Source organism: Macrobrachium rosenbergii, chromosome 28 (assembly GCF_040412425.1).
Source record: "Macrobrachium rosenbergii isolate ZJJX-2024 chromosome 28, ASM4041242v1, whole genome shotgun sequence".
In the NCBI taxonomy this organism is placed as follows: Eukaryota; Metazoa; Arthropoda; class Malacostraca; order Decapoda; family Palaemonidae; genus Macrobrachium; species Macrobrachium rosenbergii.
In genome coordinates, this window is record NC_089768.1 from 8,951,793 (window position 1) to 8,968,180 (window position 16,388).

The 16,388-nt window shown below is 36.2% G+C and overlaps 1 long non-coding RNA gene across 1 annotated transcript; it reads left to right on the forward strand.

Annotated features, from left to right (window-relative positions):
• The first annotated feature begins 6,119 nt into the window (after positions 1–6,119).
• Positions 6,120–9,608, forward strand: LOC136853894 (uncharacterized). The gene is made up of 3 exons (XR_010857561.1): positions 6,120–6,194; positions 7,143–7,307; positions 9,127–9,608. It is a non-coding gene; the product is annotated as an uncharacterized lncRNA (long non-coding RNA).
• The last annotated feature ends 6,780 nt before the right edge of the window (positions 9,609–16,388 follow it).

The following is a 16,388-nucleotide window of genomic DNA, read 5'->3' on the forward strand; positions in this document are numbered from 1 at the left end:
TTAATAGCCTTTGTGACTTCCAAGGGAGAAGTGACAAATGTACAGTATTTAAGAGTATGGTAATACTCATCCTGAAATAAGAAGTGAGATCCCTTGAACATGTCACATTTACTGGTTTGTCTTAGATCTGTAGAAAACAACCATGAATAATTAGCACAACATTTCACCAACCATAACTTATTCAACATGAAATTGGAAGAGCATAAGGCATCTGTTGGTAAGTGTTAGGGACAAGACTGATTGTCATTGATTTTATAAGATTTTTGCTCTTCAAATAATTTAATGCACATGATCAAGGAATGCAGACAATCAACCAGTCACATTTGCTAGTGACTGATGTAACAAAACCATCGTATGACAAGTATCGATTAGGATGTGATGTCAATCGGCTAAAGATGTTAAATGTGACTTTGACATTGATTTGTTTGCAACTACTTTGTTGGCTATAAATGATTACCCTAGGCAAGACATCAGACATTGGAGTTTAAAGTACTGTAAAACACATTGATTTAAGCAAAGTTATAGAACAACAACAGAATCTCATGAAGTGTCCATGTTTGGTGACATGACAGTCACCTATCCATTCAGTGTACTGTACATCAAGCCAGCAGTTTCCATATGATCTTATTCCGATGTGCACTTCTTGTAGATCTCAATTAAATATTATAACTGTTGCATCACTGACTCCCACAATAGTTGCAAGGAGGCATGGTTACGGAACATCCTGTAATTCTGATCATGTTAGTATATCGTGCCGTAAATCTCAGATTCTTGTTCAGCTACTGTCTTTCACATTTACTGAGTGCTATTACTGTATAATGGTTGTAATGAAGTAATAGTATAGGTTCCTTGAAATTTTTAAATTTATTTGATAATTGATATATAAATCCATGAAAGTCAAGTCTTTGAACTGGCATTGTAATAGACTGGTTTGGTGTTGGTTATTCTAAGTAATTAAATGATTATCATAGGCAAGGGCATGAGGTCAGTTGCCTGGAAAAGAGAGAACATCATTTGTTTACTTATAGAGAGTATTATTCATGGTCAACTCTGAAGGAGAACTTGATTTTATTGGGAGGTCACGGAGCATAGTAAAAAGAAAATGCCAGTGAGCTGGAGAATCTAGGGCAAGACTGACTGGTATCATTACAACCTGTGAATTTCTTGTAGTGCTTGAAATGATGCTGGTGCACATAGACATGATGACTAAGCATCAGTAAGGTCTGTCAATCAGTGACAGTAAAATCAGCAAGGGTGTTATTTTTATTAGATAATGACCAGCAATGATTGGAACTTTGACAGACCCTCTTATATTTTCATTTGAAGTAGTTGTTTTGCAGAGAATTTATGGTTGACAAATAGTAATTTATGGTTTATGAATAACATTGGGATAATATTAATGTCATAATCCATTGTTTTCATGAGGATATGGATGAAATCAGTTCAGTAAGCTGTTTTTCGGAAATGATAACACACTTTGGGAAGTCGAAGGACAGACCTACGTGTCATACCCACATGTCAGGGATGAACCAAGTGAGGGACTCTTGGCACCTGGATTTTTCCGTTGTGTTTACCCTTTAGTTACATATTTTTGTTTATTGATTCCTATTGAAATTTATTCCTGGCTCCAGAGATGAGCTGGCTCCTTTTAGTAGGAAGAGGTATTATGATATTATGAAGGAAGAAAAAATAATGAAATGAGTGAATGAGTGGCTGAGAGTGAAGTGACGCAACACAATCTCGTTCTTATGTGCTGGCATATCTACATACCCAGATTAGACTGAATTTGTTTTGTAAGGTAAGGTGCCGTAAGTCAATTTGGAACATTTATTCAGTAAAAATTATTGGAATGTATTGTAGCAAGTTATATATCAATACTGTATATCATTTTGACCTACAGCTACCTTAGGCACAAGTTTGAGAGGTTGGAGTTGGGATATCCTTTATAGCTGCAGATACGAAGTCTTAGTAATAGTGCGTATGCAATAAATTTGCATTTTTTATGCATTCCTTTAGCTAGTTTGCAGCCACTTTCTTCAAGTGTTAATATATTCAAGGTAAGGTAATGACCCATACTAAGAATAATGTGGAAGTAATTTATATACTTTGATGAAATGGACCTACCTTGTGGGTATCACTGTTTGCTTAATGGAATGTGAACAAGCAAGCAGAAGTAATGGGTAAATATTAGTTCAGTGAGGTGACAGGTAGACAGACCATTATCTGAATTCTTTCATCACAATCAAGCTAAAATCATTGTTTACGATAATTAACAAAATTTACGCTATGTAGGTTTTCAAAGTTGAGGGGATTATCAACAGCAGTAAACACTGAAATCTTATGTGCTTGCAACGAAAACTTGTCATTTTCTACCATCTTGAATATACTTCATTGTTATCTTAGTCAGTTTTAGTAGCATTTAACAAAAGAAATTAAGAGACTGGAGTAAAAATTGTTACAGTAAAGATGATAAAATGGTATGATATTCATGCCCAACTTACAGTAATGTTACATATTAACTGTACACAAAATGTTTGCCTTTATACAGTTATGATGAAAACCGTCTAGAATTAATCATTTCATCACCAGTGCCTACTAAATTGCTGTGTCATTGAAAATGTCACTGAAAATTGATCCCAGTGATTGCACTAACCAACCACTTTGCAGTAAAGATCTTTTGTTATCAGCCTTTACTGTCACCTGTGAGGAAACGAAATTAGAATTCATAGGCTTTGATGGTATATATAAGTTAGTAGAGGGGAGTTATGGAAAAGAAACAACTTCCAAGATGTGTAGCGTTTATGCTTTTCAACTTGAGATGTATGGTATGTATATATGAGCTGATATTTTTGTGGAACATTTTGAATATCTTTATAGAAATCCTACGACATCATTTGGAATTTTTGCACGTCTCATTTTTATTCGCCTTTTTATGCTTTGAATTTGTGCTCAGTGATTTTGCACTAAAGTAAGTTTTCATACATAAGAGTGGTGTATGTCTGAATATTATTTTATTCTACTGTATGTATATATTTCAAAGTTGTTTGTATGTTAAACAGTGCTCTAGGAAGGAAGAAAATTTTATACAAGACCATTTCTATGTCTACAAAGAAACAATCTTGATTTTTTCCTCAGAAATAGCTTTGCTTCCTGCTAGATTTGAACGAGGTTAGTGCCAGTTATAAATTGTTTTTCACATTTTCATAACTTGCTAGATGACAAGCTTCCAAGCAACAACAGCTATAGTTTCTCACAGAACAGTAATTTATTTCTTCTTTTCATGTAGAAAACTATACTTGAGTAATCTGCTGTACATGTTTGAAAAACTTTACGTCATGGAAGTGAAGTTCAGGGGTGTTGAATGAGTCTTTGCTGTCCTTTTCAATAGTTGTGCTTGCTTATTATATTTAAGTATTGTTGGTAAAATTCTTTTAGCCCTGTGCGTTTTGTAACGACATCCTTTATTCTGGTATATTGTATTGTATATTGTTTAATAAATAATCTGCAATAGCAAAATAATTTTATTGATGGTTCTATTGCAAGCCCAATGGGTAACCAAATATTCAAAACTTTGGAATCTATCCCTAATCGAATTTGATTTATGAATGCATTTCTGGCATTAAATCAGTTTTTACTCAAGCTTCTCTCTTCTTTTGTGACGCAACCAGGCTGAGCACACTATCAAATTAACACCTGTAAGTTCAAGAGGCCAACCCCATGGGAGTCATGTTAAGTGATTTCGTTGACTGCTTAATAATAGTCAAGACATATGCCAGTACATCAAAGTACAGTAATACTGTCAGGTCAGCCATATGGGAGTAAAGTATGTTGGTGGTCTGGTTAAACTACTTGAATATAATAATGCTGTCATAACTTGCCAGTCCATCAAAGTAACACTGGCATGCAGCTAGCCCTATGAGAGTAAAGTGTAATGCTGAAGCTAGCCCTGTGTGGGTAAAGTGTAATGCTGAAGCTAGCCCTATGGGAGTAAAGTGTAAGGTGAAGCTAGCCCTATGGAAGTAAAGTGTCTAGACTCGGTGGTCTGATTAAAATTTCTTAACAATAGTAGCACAGTCATGATATCAGGCCAGTCCATCATATGGTCAGGCCAGCCTTATGAAAGTTGAGCATCTTGATTCAGTGATCTGCGTAAATCACTTAATACTGTTATGATAATCAGGCCAACGGTCATTCAGCAACTAGGATGCCTGCCATTGGAACAACAGAACTATAGATGTACTACTTAGTGCAGTAGACTATCACACTTAAGGACGTATTGTTGTTATCCCCGTAGGGTGTTAGTGCCATCAGCACACCTCACGAGTTCCTCATTGGACGGGTTGGTATCGTTCTTGGCTAGCACTCCGCTGGGCCCGCGTTCAATTCTCCGACCGGCCAATGAAGAATAAGAGAAATTTATTTCTGGTGATAGAAATTCATGTCTCTTTATAATGTGGTTCGGATTCCACAATAAGCTGCAGGTCCCGTTGCTAGGTAACCAGTTGGTTCTTAGCCACGTAAAATAAATCTAATCCTTCGGGCCAGCCCTAGGAGAGCTGTTAATCAGCTCAGTGGTCCGGGTAAACTAAGGTATACTTTAAGTACAACTCACGGGGTGTACTGTAGGCATTACTAAAGGTTCTTTGCAATTCTTAAATTTTAAAGTTCGTAGACACGCGCTATGAACATCGCGAAGGAAGAACAAACAGAAAGATGAAAAATATAGGAAAGCATTGACATTGTGAAATATATAGTTGGAGAAAAGATGCATTGCTAAAAGTAGCAAAGATATAATCTCCTGGACAAAGCTTTCCCCACAAAACCAAAGTATTATGACAAAATAGGGAAATGTGACCTCACGTTCCATAGACCTCTCAAAGTACAAGAACTGCAGCCACCACGGCCAAACTGATAATAGCGTAACAACGATCCTGAACTGGATCCGACCGAGTGGAGTTCAGGCGCAGCACCAAAATGCAAATGTGGCCAAAACCACAATGCTAGATCCAAAGAAAACGCATTTTCTATTTACAACACTGAATTCGAGATTTCAGAAAATAGAAGTGGCATAATTGTAAACGAAGCAAAGTTTGAATTACAAACTTTCTCTTTCATCGACTTATCACCAAAAAAAAAAAAAAAAAAAAAATTGTAGATTTTGAAAGATTCGATGGAGGGAATAAAACAAGTCAAAATAAGTAAAATTTAGTGAAAGGTATAAGACACATGTCAAAGATAACCAATGAAAATTGATCAGTTTATTGAAGAAAGAATTTCTTGCGTCGGAAGTAACTATACTGTAGGTAGGCTGTTAATCCTTTCCTAGTCCTCCACTAAGTTTCAAGAAACCCTAAAGGTATGAATGGAATTGAATTTTAAGTGTAAGGAAAATCTTACGAAAGCACCTCATAAATTAAGCAATAAAACTTCACAGTTAGCCAATCTAAGATAAAAAATATCAGAGTTATTCGTGATATGAAAAACAATCAATATATAATGACATATATATTACACTTGGCTCTAAGGCTTTGTAGTGACAAGCGTATCTAAAAAAAAAGCGCGAAGAATTCGAAAAGTCAGGAGGGCTTGTGGATATTACAATTCCTTATGTATCTGGTAAAAAGTGACCAGTACACACCCACCCACACACACACACACACACACACACACACACACACACACACAGAGAGAGAGAGAGAGAGAGAGAGAGAGAGAGAGAGAGAGAGAGAGAGAGAGAGAGAGAGAGAGAGAGGTGAAATGAGTTTTTTGGCAATTTACAATTTCGCAACGTACGAATGTAGACTATTTCTCTCCGTAACAGTTAGGATACCTATTAAAACAAATGATTGTCATTCTTCATTCATAAATCGATATAAATTAACCATTTGTTAGTGAAAATAACCATCTATGGTGATTCACTAAACCCTATTTTACTAAACAGCCGAAAGTGAACGTAACACAAACAAAAGCATTGCTAAATTCTCTTCTGTTTCCTCACAGACAAAAACAAGGACGCGAAATTACGCCACTGGGATAGACCGTCCTCTCCTGATTTGATGATCCTTGGCATCGGTGACGTCACGAGACCTGACTTCAGGGTGAACAAAGCCTTTGTTCTTAGTATTTGTTTCGTTGTTAGCGAAGTGTCCTTTCGAGCGGTAAGATGTTGGGAGGGCTAGTTTGCAGACCGGAAGGTAAGTCCATACTCCATTGTCGCCGATGTTTAGTGCTACTTTAGGGGCCTTAAGTTATGTTAGGAATATGTTAAGTTAGGAATATAAGGTCTGGTTAGGGAAGGACCTGGTATTTTCCCCTAAGGTTAGGGTTGTTTACGTCTGCGGAACTTGTTCTTGTTGTTTTACACTCGCTTGGTTGGGACTAAACGTGTTTATACTGTAGCTTATATACATTAAGTTTGTGTATTAGTTGATCAGTTTCTAGGATTTCGTATGGTGCATTGTGCTTTCCTAAAGCCGCCTGTTATGCAGAGGGAACTGTTTCATTGGTTTAAGGATTTTGTTATAATTCCTCGAATTTACTGAATTTAACGTTTGTAGTAAGACTAGTAAGTTACTTTGGTTGTATAATCTACAGGAATTTCTTGAGTTTGGGTCAAATTCAGTTTTCACGTTTAGTGTTCCATTGTATTTGTTGATTATGGGTTTGAGAAGTTAAATGTACCTTGAACTCCTAAGTGTCTTAAGTTCTTGTAAAGTAAATTTCTTTTGTATGATTAACTTTAAAGTAATTATAAGCAACACTTATTTGCTAATGATTTAGTTAATTTAAACTGATTATCGAAGTCCCGAGACTACAATTCGAAACATTGTTTTTCCCTGGATCCCTGGATATGTCGGTACTGCAGAGAATTTTCCCCTGATTGGCACTGTTTATTCGGTTTTTCGGTTTGCAACTGGGGAACTTTTTGGTTATTTAGGTTAGTATTAAGATTTAAAATTTTCTATAGACAACTAATATTTTCTATAGACAATTGTGCATATTGTTAATGGTATTTTAAGACTTGCGTTCATGTTGATGTGGCGATTTTTCACATGTTTGTTGTATACTGAAATTTGCTATAATGAAAAATTTAAACTAGTGACACTACATTATACTGCAATGAAGAACTTTAAAATTTTCAGGTCGTGAATTCGAAAAAATCTGAATACAGGCTAACTTTTACCAAAAAAATTCTACGAAGACGTTAACACTGAAGTTAAAATTGTGATGCCAGGTTAACTGTCTTACTCCCAACAGTAAAAAATATCAATCACTCGCGATTTTGGTATACCAAAACTAAGACTTGGGTAAGTTGGTTTTTTTTTTTTAACCAGCCAAGCCAATTTTTTTTACCACCCCTACAGGGGCGGTGCCCATGTAGGGATGGAGGACTCCCATGCCCTGCCCGTAGGTCCTAGGGCCTACGGACAGGTTGCTGGGAATTTTTAATATCGTTCAAGTGGCTAGTGCATTAGTTGAAACTATTAGAAGTTAAGGCACCTTATGTTTAAAAGATTTTGAGCTAGTAATTGCTTGTAGTAAATTTTGAAGTTAACTAATTTTTGCCATTATGCTGATTCACTGATTAGTTTTAAAGTAAAGCTTTCAAGGTTTAATTTTGAAAACTTAGTGTTATTTTAGTAAAGTAAATATGCTGTTGAATATTTTAGATTAAAAATATAACTTATTTTTTTTTAATTTTTAATTGTAAAGGACGTTAATTTCTACCAATAATCTTAGAATAATTAACGTAAGTGTTAGTATTTCAATAATTAACGTAAGTGTTAGTATTTCAATAATTAACGTAAGTGTTAGTAGTATTTCAATAATTAACGTAAGTGTTAGTAGTATTTCAATAATTAACGTAAGTGTTAGTAGTATTTCAATAATTAACGTAAGTGTTAGTAGTATTTCAATAATTAACGTAAGTGTTAGTAGTATTTCAATAATTAACGTAAGTGTTAGTAGTATTTCAATAATTAACGTAAGTGTTAGTAGTATTTCAATAATTAACGTAAGTGTTAGTAGTATTTCAATAATTAACGTAAGTGTTAGTAGTATTTCAATAATTAACGTAAGTGTTAGTAGTATTTCAATAATTAACGTAAGTGTTAGTAGTATTTCAATAATTAACGTAAGTGTTAGTAGTATTTCAATAATTAACGTAAGTGTTAGTAGTATTTCAATAATTAACGTAAGTGTTAGTAGTATTTCAATAATTAACGTAAGTGTTAGTAGTATTTCAATAATTAACGTAAGTGTTAGTAGTATTTCAATAATTAACGTAAGTGTTAGTAGTATTTCAGTTAATTAACGTAAGTGTTAGTAGTATTTCAGTTAATTAACGTAAGTGTTAGTAGTATTTCAGTTAATTAACGTAAGTGTTAGTAGTATTTCAGTTAATTAACGTAAGTGTTAGTAGTATTTCAGTTAATTAACGTAAGTGTTAGTAGTATTTCAGTTAATTAACGTAAGTGTTAGTAGTATTTCAGTTAATTAACGTAAGTGTTAGTAGTATTTCAGTTAATTAACGTAAGTGTTAGTATTTCAGTACTTGAACTCAATGGAATTTGCTTTTACATATGACTGATTTTGATGTTCAAGAGCAGTAAATTTGAATTATAAGCTTAGTCTTAACAACTTACAACTTTTTTCTTAATTCATTGGTTAACTTTTGTAGTTTTTATTCCATAATTGCCATGAGATAAATAGAATGCTTGGTGTTGATAGTGGACCAAACTATTAACTAGTGTTTGGTTGTATGAGAGTTGTGGTTAAAAGCATACCATTTCATGAACGTTAAACCTTGTTTGGCAACCCTGGCTTGCTGACTACTGCTATTATGCTGTGTAAACTTGGTTCACTCAGTACTTGTTCACCACCCTTGAAGTCTTTGGAAGTGGCTTGTTAAAATTCTGGATATAATGAGAGTTTTAGTTCGGCGAAGTTAACATTTAACTGCTGTCTTCAAAATATTTGGTTTTCAAAGTTAGTGACCTTAGTCTTAGTTCTTTTTGAAAACCTAGTCTTCAGGACATTTTGTTGCAGTGCTATTAAAATTTGTCAATTTCGAAAACTATTTTAATTTTTTTTAATGGAATCCTTTCTCATTTCCGTTCATTACAGGAACGGGTTACTGGAGCAGAGATTTTTCAAGAGCTTACAGATTTTCTGACATAACCACGTGTATTCGACGCTTTGGACCCACAACAGTTTTTGAACGAGGTGAGGAGGAGACCCTGGAATTGCTGCGCACATTCTTTTGCAATGTCCTGTTTCAGCAATTTAAAATGTTAAACGTGATACGTAATACTCGTGTAAACAGTTAACTTCAATCCTAAGCCATAAAACTGAAAAATCAATCTTAATACCTCCCATTCTTACGAACCCTGAAATTAAACATTTTGGCTCAAACCTTACCATGACACTATATATTGAGTTAAACATGTGTACAAAATGTCGCCTATGTGGTTGACAAAATGCTTAAGATAGTGTTAAATTTTCAGTCCCAGAATATGTGGTTGGTTAGCAGATTTCTTTTAGAACTTTAAGTTTGGAATCCAGTAGTTGGAATAAAGTTGAAAGGCAGTAATAAAATTCATAGTACTCGTCAAAATTTATTTCGCCTGCCACCTGTAAGAATGGACGTGTAAACTTTAACTGCAAACTGTTGTACATAAAGGGAATTAACTAATAAAGTATAGACCTCTGTATTCGTAAATACTGGTTATTTAAAATGACTGCGAATATTAGGGTTGGTTAATGTTTTCTCATACTAGGACTTTAGACTCGTCATGAAAAGAAAAGATCGAGTTTCTAAGCTATGAAGAGCTGCTTAAATTGCCCTCCAAGTGGTTCAGACCAGTGTCGAAGGAAATTCAGATATTAAGCTTTGAAAATTTTTCAAAGAAAGGTGACATATTGTAAAAGTTAATGCTTGCACTAAGGATAGCTCAGGCAACCAGAAATACTTAAATATTTAAAGCTAAGTGATTGAGTTAAGATGCTGGGTTTAAATTACAAGTTTCCAGAATTTTTAAGACCAACGAATATGGAAACCGTTCTTGTGAAAACTCTCTCTCTCTCTCTCTCTCTCTCTCTCTCTCTCTCTCTCTCTCTCTCTCTCTCTCTCTCTCTCTCTCTCTCTCTGTGTACACGGGCGCGCGCACGCTCAATTCGTACAGTGAAGCAGTTTCTAGCTGCAGTCGTATCGTGGATACAGGTACTGTCAGGAGTAGTGTTAAGCTACAAGTTTTGCATAGATTTATACAGTTAATTTGGTTTCCCATTCGTTAGGCCTATTTTCTGATTAATCTCAGGCCCTACGTTCTATGACCAAGATGGAATAGAGAATAAAATTGAGGCCAAAGACCAAGCGCTCTGACCAATGTCATTCAGCGCTAAAAGCAAAATTGAGTATAAAGGTTAGTGTAATAGGATAATCTAATTTGCATTAAGAAAATTGTTAGGGGAAGGTGGAAAGTAAAATGTGAGAAAGCATACGAACTAGGGTACAGTCACAGGAATGAAAGGGGTTGCAGCTAGTGGCAGAAGGAACACTGCAAAGAACCTTAAGTAATGCCTACAGTGCACCATGTGAGGTTCACTGACATCTCGAAGTTTATGGGGTATATGACGAATGGTAAGTTAATTTAAATGTTCTTGCGTGCCCGAGTTTCCAACCTTTGTAGAACTAGCTGAGTATTAAGTGCAGTGGAGTGAAGATAACTAGTTAACGACGTAGTTCTGTAGGCTTCATATCAAACCAACTGTTTAAACTCGGTGGCGTAACTATCGTTAGTGGTGTCAGATTCCCATCGTAAAAGTTAAGTATTGAAAATTAAGTATTTTAAGCCTGAACTTCTCATTTTATTTCGTAAAGCTAAAACACAATACAGCAGATTGACAACGGAACCCTAGAGCTTTGTTAGAAGCGAATTCGTTAATAACTGAGCCCAACTGGTTAGTAACTTCATTCTCTATTGACGATATCGCGAGGTTTGATACACTAACCTGACCTGCTCAATAGATACCAGAATGCGCCCCCCGGACAGTTTCACCCGGGGCAGACCCCTCTCCCCCTTCAGTGACGCCATTATTTCAACTTCATTGCTAGGGACTTTCATCCCAAATGTCAAAAGTACGTTCTCCCTTGAATTGTTATCCATGAGGCGAGATCACTCGGGAAATAAGCTTATCAGAGGATTATTGATGATTGATTCACTAAACGACCTTTTGGCGTCAGTTGAATACTTAGATGATACCGGAGGTCATGTTTTATGCGAATAGCTGGGTCTCTCTCTCTCTCTCTCTCTCTCTCTCTCTCTCTCTCTCTCTCTCTCTCTCTCTCTCTCTCTGTGGTATGTTATCTGTTGTAGGAGGACAGATACGTTTCTCTCTCTCTCTCTCTCTCTCTCTCTCTCTCTCTCTCTCTCGTGTATGTTAGCTGTTGTACGAGGACAGATAAGCGCTCGCTCGCTCTCTCTCCCCCCCCCCCCACAACCCTGTGCAGAGACTGGGTCAAGAAATCCTTTCCTTTCAGCATGTTTCCTCTGAATGCAAGCTCTGAAACTCCGAATATTGGAACAGAAACTACCCAAGAAGCTGGCGTGAATTGAAGATGTTTTAAAAAACACTGAATACCAGTTGGTCTTGCAAACACTGGGTTCTCAGTGCCAGCAGTTCTCTCGTTTGCCAACTCTGGCTAAGATTCTGTCCGTACATAAAAAGCCTTATTTATTTTGTCAAGTAAAGGAATAAAATAAATTTTTACGTAAGGGAAAATTGCTTCGGCACAATTCATCATTACTTCTGCAAACATTTTGGTAGCTTACTTTTCCCGGATTTCAATTTTAGTCAGCAAAAGACATGCAAGCATAGTTTATCAGCCCCGTAGTGGGTTAGTGCCGTCTGTTCACCTTAAGGGTCTTTACAGCGTCCCTTCGGCCCCTAGCTCAACCACCCCTTTCATTCCTTTTACTGTACCTCCGTTCATATAGTTTTTCATATTACTTGCCTCAACCCCCTCCTAACAATTGTTTCGTAGTGCAACTGCGAATGTTTTCATAAGGTTACAGCTTTAAAACCTTTTTACTCTATCAATTTCCCTGTCAGGAGTGAATGACATCATAGGTCCCAGCACCTGGACTTTGGCCTAAATATTCAGTTCCAACCAAGCGTTTATCAGGGAACTCAAATCAGCGACCAGAAGGGCACTTTCTCCCCCAGAATGCATTTAAGGCAGTAAAGACTAACCTGAAGGTGATAGGCCTATTTTCAGTGAATAACTGATAACTAAAGAAGTGTCTTGGGATGAAATCCAGTAATTTTAGGTCTGTACTCCAAAATTCGTTAACTCATTAGGCCTAGGCCACAGTAAATTGTGCAGTTTTATGAGCTTTTAAAATCCATTGATTTGGCCGTCATTCTCTCGCTTTTAAACAGTGTTACCAGATCAAACAGTCCAAGGCAGGCAGTCTATGACGTCACCTACGCCCGCCAAATTGGTAACAGTGTCTGCCCGCCGTGCATTTGCCCATCGAGTGCAAGGGGCTAAGCTACGTCCACACGATCGAGCTTTGCTCGACGAACTTTGTCCGGTGTGACGTCAGAAGCGGGCACACTGCTGACTTCGCCAGCTGTTTCTCCGCTTCTGACGTCACATCGGACAAAGTTCGTCGAACAAAGCTCGATCGTGTGGACGTAGCTTTAAGGCGCTTTTAGTTATTACAATTAAAGGAAAAGTTTATTTAGCATTAAGTGTAGGGGGAAATAATTTTACTAAAGTCTTATGTTTATGAAATAGTCGTTACATCATTTTAAAGGAAACCGCTCGTACTGAGCGACCATTAGCTTTGCATGATGTTTATTTGTTCGAAGTCGTCTGAATACAAATGTAGCGTGTGTATGTATATGTATGTACTGTATGTATGTATGTATGTATGTATGTAGTTTGCGCCCAGGCGAGTAAGGAATTAATTTCAAAATAAATCCACATGAATATTCAGTTAGAATTTGCCAAAAGAATATTGATTTTTTGTTGTACGCCTCCATTTAAAACCCTTAGAATTGATAGGTCCCGTAGAAGTTTATTATTATTATTATTATTATTATTATTATTATTATTATTATTATTATTATTATTATTATTATTATTATTATTATTATTATTATAAGCCAGAGATAAACCCCTATTCGTATGAAATATAGAATATAAAATTTTGGACAAAAGGCCAAGTGCTGGGACCTATGAGGTTATTCAGCACTGAAGTGGAAATTGACAGTAAAAAGGTTTTAAGGGTGTAACAGGAGGAAAACCTCGCAGTTGCACCGTGAAACAATTGTTGGAGAGGGTGGAAAGCAAGATGGAAGAAAGAATATGAATGGAGGTACAGTAAAAGAAATGAAAAGGATTGCAGCTGCAGTCCGCGTAGGGACGCTGCAAAGACCTTAAGTTGTGCCTACAGCGCACCACATGAGGTGCACTGACAACACTAACCCCCCGCGGGACTTATTCGTATGGAACAAGCCTGCAGGGGCCGCTGACTTGAAATTAAAGCTTCCAAAGAGTATTGGGTTCATTGGAAAGAAATGACAGAAGATAACAGGAAATACAGAAAGAGGAGATCACTTATTAAACAAGAAAACATGATGAATTAATAATTGACTAAACAATTAGATAAAAATATAAATGAATTAGTAAAATACAAAGTGAATTGTTCTTGGGATGTGAAGCATCGCATCTTCGCTTGAACTTTTGGGGTTTAATTGCCAAACATACAGTAGATGGAATAATGTTATGTCAAGAACATCTTAGAATCTATGTTAATACCTCTGATAGAGGGGGGGTGGATAGTGCCGTCAGTTCACCTCATGCGGTGCACTGTTGGCATTAAGGTTCTTTGCAGCATACCTTCGGCCCCTAGCTGCAACCCCTTTCGTTCCGTTTACTGTACCTCCTTTCATATTCTCCTTCTTCCATCTTACATTCCACGCTCTCCTAACAATTGATTCATAGTGCAACTGCGAGGTTTCACTCCTGTTATACCTTTCAAACCTTTTACTGTCAATTTCCTTTTAAGCGCTGAATGACCTCATAGGTCCCAGTGCCTGGCCTTTGGCCTAAATCCGATATTCAATTAAACAATCTATGTTATTATAACTAAATAAAACTGACTACCAAAGTTTATGTTCCTTTAGAATACCACGCCATTCTGGCCTGTCCACACTAGCGGGCATGCCCGTCGGGCACTTCAGCTGTACATATTTTCTCTCGCTTCTGAAGCAGTGTTACCAGACAATCGCATCGTTCTGGCTCCATACTCGGACGGTCAGCATAGTGGAACGGGTTATGGGAACGGTGTTTGCCCGTCGGGCAGTGCCCGCTAGTGTGGACAGGGCTTAAAAGAATGACATCAGTTTAGTTCAAGTTCACGATTGATACCTGATCCCCTTTTCCTGCCGAGAGCAACCAGATTTGCTGAACAGCAGCACCAATATGCAGTAAATGTGCCTCGCTGTCGAACTTCTTAGTGCCAGAGGTCCTTTATTCCTCACGCTGTTGGACTAAGGAACAGTCCCTGAGGATGTGGTGCAATTGGAACCTCAAAAGTTCAAACGAAGATCAAACATGTTAATCTTAAGTGATTTCACGCAAATGCATGTCCCGTGCAATGCCACTTTATTATTATTATTATGATTGTTGGATCATGCCAAGATCAGCGAACCCGTCTCCATGTCAAGAACAGCGAACCCAATGATCCCCATGTAAAGAATGGCCAACCCTTTCCGGTCCGAACTCCAATTCCACATGAGGCTAGTACTAAATACGGCGAAACAGTGATTCTACTTTTTCGCCGCGTTTAATACTAGCCCCTGAGGGTCAAATATACTTCGCCTTGTTTAGTACTAGCCCCTGGGGGATCTAATGTCTGGTACACCGAAGTGTTCATGTTTAGAACAGCGAACCTGCTGCGAGTGGGTTCTCTAAGCTTGACATTATTATTATTATTATTATTATTATTATTATTATTATTATTATTAAATTCTGAAATTGTATCTTTACAGGGCCTGATGACAGGGTATTTTAGATTCCTACATAATCTACAGATCTACAGGCAAGCGCGAGTGCTTAGGTAAGCTTTTATTTATCTCTCTTGCAACTTACATTGGCCTATTTTGAGCTTCTAATATGCGCCTAAAATGTCACGGGGCAGACGCGAGTCACTCATGGCTACTTATTTTTACATCGGAAGTGGTGGCCGAAAGTGCCTCAGTGCTTGTCTTTATAGCCTAAACATTTTAAATCTCTCCTAGCACTCTGCTGGGTCCGCGTTCGATTCTCCGACCGGTGAATGAAGAATTAGAGAAATTTATTTCTGGTGATAGAAATTCATCTCTCGTTATAATGTGGTTCGGATTCCACAATAAGCTGTAGGTCCCGTTGCTAGGTAACCAATTGGTTCGTAGCCACGTAAAATAAATCTAATCCTTCGGGCCAGCCCTAGGAGAGCTGTTAATCAGCTCAGTGGTCTGGTTAAACTAAGGTATACTTAACTTTTTTTTTAAATATTATAAAACAAGCGCGAATACAACAATACAAGGAATACAGTAATACAGAAATTTTATCAATAGTCTTGCAGTCGTAACACACATATATGTATATGTATACGTGAATATATATTAAATATATATATATATATATATATATATATATATATATATATATATATATATATATATATATATATATATATATATATATATATATATATATATATATATATATATATATATATATATATATATATATATATATATATATATATATATATATATATATATATATATATATATATATATATATATATATATATTAAGTATTGATATCATATTCGAACAAATATGATATATACATATATTTTTTTATATTTTTATATGAAATTCTTTTTGAACTTATTTATTTGTTTTTAGTGTTCTATTTAAATTTATTACGACGTCAGTAACCTAGATGTTGTGACGCCAGTTTTAATAGGCATGATCAATCAATTAGTCAAGTAATATGTTTGTATATATATATATATACAGTATGTATATATATATATATATATATATATATATATATATATATATATATATATATCAGAACATTAAACAAATTACCTAGCACTGATACCAATCCCCCAATTGTATGCAAACCTCCTAGCCATTATTACCATAGATTTTGAAATCTATGAATATTGATCAGCCATAGGCACCTCATCAGCCAAAATGGATATTTATGAATATTCATTATGAATGTTTGGATGCAATTATTCATTAATATGCAGAGTTGGGCACAGAGGGTGAATTGACTCAAATCCCAATATTGGGGCTTGAATTGATATTTG